Below are 6,451 nucleotides of genomic sequence, written 5' to 3'. Positions count from 1 at the left end.
AGTATCTAGCAATTGTTAGTATAACGAGAATGGTTTGCATGACATCGATGTAAACTGGCAGCCAAGGAGAGTGGACTGTAACGCACATGCGTGAACAATGACGACTTCACTGTGCTAGTCAGTGGGTGCTAGACGCCATGGAGTGAGCATGTGCACTGTGTGGCCGTTGCATTCAAAATGACTGAGTGAATAGAGCAACGAATCCGCATCAGATTTTGCATTAAGCTTGAACATTCCTCCATGGAAACTATTCAGATGATTGAGAAGGCTTTGGGGGATGATGCAACGAGTGAGCGCAAATAGAAGTGTGGCACAAACGCTTCAGAGATGGTCGAGAATCTGTTGATTCCATGCACGTTCTGGAAGGCCTGCAACAAGCAGAACACGGGAGAATGTCGAACATGTAGGGTCAGGTTAAGAGACGCTGGGAGAACTGTGCGAGGTCCCAAGGTGCCTACATTGAAGGGGACTGAGGGGTCACTGTCCTATGCACAATGTTTCTTGTATCTTGTTCAATAAATGTGTCTATTTTTCATATTACATGGCTGGATACCTTCCAGACAGACCGTGTGTGTGTGTGTGTGTGTGTGTGTGTGTAAAATCATATGCTAATGACTACTATTTATTGGCGGCAACCATCTAGCAGGTCCTGTGCCAAATGCGTTACATGAAATGATTTCACTGAATGGACGTAACTATTCAATCTGAGATGGACCATTATCTCCATTTTAGGGATGAGGAAACTGAGGCTCTGAGAGGGTAAGTAACTTGTCCGAGGACACAGAGGTACTACATGGCAGAGCTGGGATTCCATGGTGGTCTGACCTCAAAGTCCGTTCTACAAACCACTCGACATTCACTGCTCCCAATGTTCTCCCCCCGCCCCCAAAGCCGTGCCTGTTGCACGCCCGGGGCAGCCTAGAATGCCAGGCTGTCATAGTGTCTTCCACGCAGCTTTTGGAATCTCACTTGGTCCTTGAGAAAGCCTTCTCAGACGGCCAGAGAGGAGGTAAGGCCGTTCCCGTCTGAAGGTGGGGTTCTCGTGGTCACAGCCGTAAGCTACTCGGCCACCCCGACTTACACTGCGAATGTTTGACTCCAGCGTGTGCAAGTGGACTCGCATCTGCCACTGCTGGGCATAAGGCCGAGCTGCCTGTCAGCATCGCTGGTCTCTCTGCAGCTGGCTCTCTTGTATGGAAAAAGTAGCAGCAGCCCAACGAGTATTTCCAGTGAACACCTGCTGAGTGTTATCTAAAGAGTCAGAGGAGCCTGTGTAAATATGGCCGTGGGGCTCCCTGGCTGGGGCCACACTTCAGGAGGGTGGCAGTGCCTGTGGGTCTTGTCCTGTGGAAACCCACTGAGGTGGGGGGACTTGAAACCACTTCACACCAGGAGCAGGTGAAGATCATGCTGTCACCCTCGTGTGTGAGGAGAACTGTCACAGGGAAGTGGGCTCTGACTTCTGCTGTGTGGCCCCAGAGAGGGGATCTAGGAACTACGGACAATCAGGTCTGGAAAATCATTAGGAGGAGCGGCTGCACCAAATCCTTCTTGGAAACAGGTGGCATCTAAACAGTCAGGTGTCCAGAACTGTCCCCAGATAAAGGGATGGTATTTTCCACCCTCTGGAGCCAGCGAGCCAACAAGGATGGGCAGCTACTGGGCGGGGCTGGCACAGAGGGTCCACCCCAGAGGGCTCGGCCGCTCTGGCCTGGGAGGGCCTGGAGTGCTGGGGCAGCCACCTTCGTCGTCCATGCCCACTGCTGGCTCTCCAAGAGGGTGGGGGCCCGCATGCGCTCAGGGTGCCAGCTGTCCTGCCAGTAATCATGGAGTTCTGCTGCTGCAATGAGGACTATGCCCATGTCGGAGAGATGAGCAGCAGGGCTTTGGTCCCCTCTGCCCCCAAGTCCTGAACAATACACAGAGAGCCAGTCAATTCCGTGGCTGAGCGAAACACTGTGGCTCCTGGGTTAGGGACTCCAGACCCCAAGCCACAGACCTGCTAGGGATCACCGGTGGCCCTTTGGCCACCTTGTGTCTCCCCAACATCTATCTTCTGGCCCCTCCTGGGTGTGCCTGTCCTTTTGCCCTCCCCTTCCCTTTACGCAGTGGCGAGGCCCAGCGTCTGCTGGAGATAGGGACCCCAGGGTTGCCCCACCAGCACCGTCCCTGTAAGCCTTTCTTAGGGCTGGCAGAGAGGCCAGCTGGGGACTGCAGGCTCTGTTTGGACTGTGGGCGGCTTTCTCCTGGCTTAAAAACTTTCCTCCACCCTACCTGGCCTCTCTTATGATACCCGGAGGCATACCCTCCAACCAAGCACCTGCTCTGCATCCTGGGGCAGAGGCCCTGCTGGCCTGTGCTTGGGGATCCGTGTTGAATCTTAGGGAACATTTATGTGAGATTTTATAAAAGGGAAAATTAACTTATAGTGATCAGAAGCAGATCAGGTGTTGCCTGGGGCTGGGGTGGAGGGGGAGGGAGGTGAGGAATTGACTGCAAGAGGCCGGAGGAGACTTTGAGGGGATAAGAATGTTCTAGATCTGGATTATCATAGTGGTTTCACAGGTGTATACATTTGTCAGAGCTCATTTAATTGTATACTTATTACTGATGCATTGTTAATTAAAAAGAAGACAAATCTTAGAACAGATTGGTGGTAGATGTCCATGTTCAGGCAATGGTCAGGCAGGCACTGGGTGTTCTTAATTCTAAGGATCCTGTTCAGCCACAGCAAAGACTGTGTAGATCGTGCGGGTTCATGGAAGACTCAAAATGAAGTAATACTGCACAGAAGAGAAAGCACTCACTGCATGTTCACAATGACAACGGCAGCTTTCTAGGGCTGGGGTCTGCTCTGTGCAGAGGGGGCTCACCCCCTAGGCAGAGGCCTCGCTTGTCCTCGGTTTCTCTGTCCCTGCACGGCTACAAGGTGGCAGCCTGCAGAAAATAGAAGCAGCAGGCAGGAGGGAGAGCGGAGTCCCACTGACATGTACGTAATAAAGAGGGAGGCAAAATCTGGATGGAAAGCTGATGCTGTCTTTATTTAAAATTTTGATATTTTGTTTATTGTGGACTTTTTGCATTAATGTCGATTTTTTAAATATCATATTAAAATACTGTCTATCTTGATTCTTTGGGCACCCTCCTCAATTGCACGGGCTAGGTGGGTGCCTCACTTGCTCACCCTCATCTGGCCCTGAGGGAAAAGTAGGAAGAAAGAACCAGCCAAGGCCGGGTGTGGTGGCTCACGCCTGTAATCCTAGCACTCTGGGAGGCCGAGGCGGGCGGATTGCTTGAGGTCAGGAGTTCGAAACCAGCCTGAGCAAGAGCGAGACCCAGTCTCTACTATAAATAGAAACAAATTAATTGGCCAACTAATATATATAGAAAAAATTAGCTGGGCATGGTGGCGCATGCCTGTAGTCCCAGCTACTCGGGAGGCTGAGGCAGGAGGATTGCTTGAGCCCAGGAGATTGAGGTTGCTGTGAGCTAGGCTGATGCCACGGCACTCACTCTAGCCTGGGAACAAAGAGAGACTCTGTCTCAAAAAAAAATTAAAATATCTAAGGATACCCTAATCATGAAAAAAATAAAAAAATAAAAAATAAATAAAAAAAAAATTAAAATAAAAAAAGAACCAGCCATTAGTGCAGATAATGCAGAAATAGCAGTCAATCCTCTGTAGGCCCTGGGTGGGGAGAGGCCCAGAATGGCCTGGGAAGGCAGAGCGAGATGGAGAGACCTCCGTGGAGCTGGAGCGGGAAGAGTGCTGGGCTTGGGTGGGGGGAGTAAGACTCCCGGGAGGGCTCAGAGTCCTGGGTGACTAGTTCCCTTGAGCTCAGTGTCTGCTCTCTGCCCTGCCTGGCCTCTGCGTCCTGGCTGCCCCAGGCCTGGGCTTCCCAGCCCATCTCTTGTGCCTGGCGTGATGGGGAAGCTCAGAGTGGGGTGTGGAGAAGGGAGGGTACTCGGGAGCTCCAAGGAGGGAGCTGGGAAGTAATTCAGGAGGGAGGCTGCTGATGGACTCGAGAAAGAAGAGCTCGGCCTGCGGTAGGAACTAAGGAGGTGACAACAGGGCTGGGAATAGAATGGCCCAGAGCTCTGTTTCCCAGGCTGGAGCCCCAGGAAGGAGCTCCCAAGGCACTGGGTAGTGGCAGCTGGAACAGCCATGGGAGCAGAGAGCTGGGACTTTGGCCTCAGAACAGCAGTGAGAGTCCCTCACTCCTCACTCTCTTGGCCGGTGGCTGTGACACTGTGCTTATTTGCATGGCTGACATGATTTTTATGTAAAACTCCCTCCACCGCCGATGGAAATGACCTGGGTGGGAGGTGACCAGGGTGCCTGATAGCTGGTGGTCCCAGGTGCTGCTGACAGCCTCGGGGTGGGCAGTAGCCAAGGGTGCGCCTGGCAGGCATCTTTCCAGAAGGCAGCCAGGGAGCTGGAGGGAGAAGGGCAGGGACCAAGGCCAGAGGACAGCTGGATTGTGCATTCAGGAGGAAGGCAAGCAGACCGGAGGAAGGGAGCCAGGGAAGGGTGGAGCCAGGCCAGGGGCAGGTGCGGAAGTCGAGGGCAGGAGCAGGCCGCCAAGGCCAGCTCTGCTGGGGAAAGAGTCCAGGTCTTGCGCTGCCCCAGCACCTTCCTCCTGGAAATAGGGATTCTACTAACAAAGAATTTCATGCCTAGTGCCCCCGCCTCTGCCCCCCTGCCCCCAAGCCCCAGCACGTACCCTGTGTGTTGTCCCATGGCAGACGCCCTGCCTTTCTGTTCTTTGCCCCCAGCCATCTGGCAGTGCCCAGTGCCAGGCATGTTCTCTGGTTTCATGTGCTGGCCCCATTCTCTGGATGGTAATCTGCAGACCTCCAAGTTCATGTTGCTGACCTTTCCCTGAGAGTCAGGATTCCCATTCCTCCCGGCTGCCCAGAACCCCCAGCCTGAGCTCTTTCTAGAGATCGTGAGACTTTCAAGGAAGGAGGCTGAGGATGACCCTCTGAGGCTAGTGGCCATCCTGGGAATGGAGCAGGGACCCTTAGGTCTGGCCTAGGCCTGCCAAGGCTCCGTGGCAACCACGTAGTTCCCTGGTGGCCAAACAGTATCTGGACACCTCCCTAGGAGAGAGGGAAGCACAGCTGAGGACAGGATGCCAGTGTCTCCTCAGGACCAATGACAGACGGGAGGGGCAGGAAGGGGATCTGGCCTGTGGCTGAGTTCTGCTCTCTTGGAGAGCCAGAGAAGTGGCCCCTGAAAACAATCTAAGATTAGAGAACTCTAGGGCACCTGCCTGGGCCCCCCCGGAATTCTCTCCTCCATTCTTCTGCCTCTGCATTCAATTTCCCTCAAGATACCCTAAAAAGGAGCAGTTTCCACCCTGGGCTAGAAGTTTCCACTTTCATGAATGTAAATCAAAGAGGATAGTAGTCACTACTTTTAAGTCTTTGCTCAAATGCCACCTTGGGGAGGCCTTCCCTGACCATCCTGTTTCAAACCGTGACTGCACCCTCCACCTTGTTGACCTCTTCCCTGCCTCATTCTTCTGAATAGCACTTCTCACTTTCTAATTCATTGATTTTTGGCGGCCTCCTCCTACTCCCAAATGCTAGTGCCAAAGGGCAGGAGTCTTTGCCTGCCCCTGCCTTTGACTTCTGCACTCGACCCTAGCTTGGCTCTCTGCCATTTCCTGGCTCCCTTTTCCAGTCTCCTTGCCCCCTCCTGACTCCATAATCCCAGCTAGAATGATGCCAGGCACACAGAGGCACTCAGTAATACTCGTTGAATGACTGTGTGAAGGATGTATGTAAAGCATTTAGTAGGATACCTCGCACCTTCTGACTATTGCTGCTGTTGTTGTTTGTTGCATGTGACTTGTCAAGATTCCTTAGCCTCTCTGGCCCTCTGTCTCTTCCTCTGTAAAATATGAAGATTGACCCACTCATGATCTGTGAGCTTCCTTCAAACTCTAAAATAACATTAGTGCCTCCAAAAACTCAGAGTCAGGAAAGTTCTTCCGAAAGTTCACCTAAATCTCCTTCTTTTGCAGTTCTGATAAGCAGCTCTGCTGGGTTTGGAGGTGCTAAGCGCCCCTTTTGCAGTAGCTCTTCCTCTACTTCTTTTGACTCTGAAGACCAGAATGGGATATAGGTGCAGGACCATGAGTCAGCCCAATATTTCTTGGAACAGTTTTCATTCGTATGTTTTATTTTAATTGACTTTGGAGTGTGGTTTCATAACATTTTATTGTTTTCAGTGGGTGCAATTCATTATGTACATGATTAAAGGTCATTTGATTTTAATTTCTTCATTATGAGTTGTCATAGAAATAGCCAGAGTTCAGGAAAACAAAATTGCCAGACCTCGTGCCCTGATGTGGGATTTGGACATGTGGTCCTTGGAGACGAAGGTTCGCACTGTCCTGCCTTGGCTGGGGCTCTGTCCCTGACCTGGGGCATCCTCTCTGGG

The sequence above is a fragment of the Microcebus murinus genome, chromosome 4 (genome assembly GCF_040939455.1).
Source record: "Microcebus murinus isolate Inina chromosome 4, M.murinus_Inina_mat1.0, whole genome shotgun sequence".
NCBI lineage: Eukaryota > Metazoa > Chordata > Mammalia > Primates > Cheirogaleidae > Microcebus > Microcebus murinus.
The sequence above is the reverse complement of the archived record's forward strand: the minus strand, read 5'-3'. Positions refer to the sequence as shown.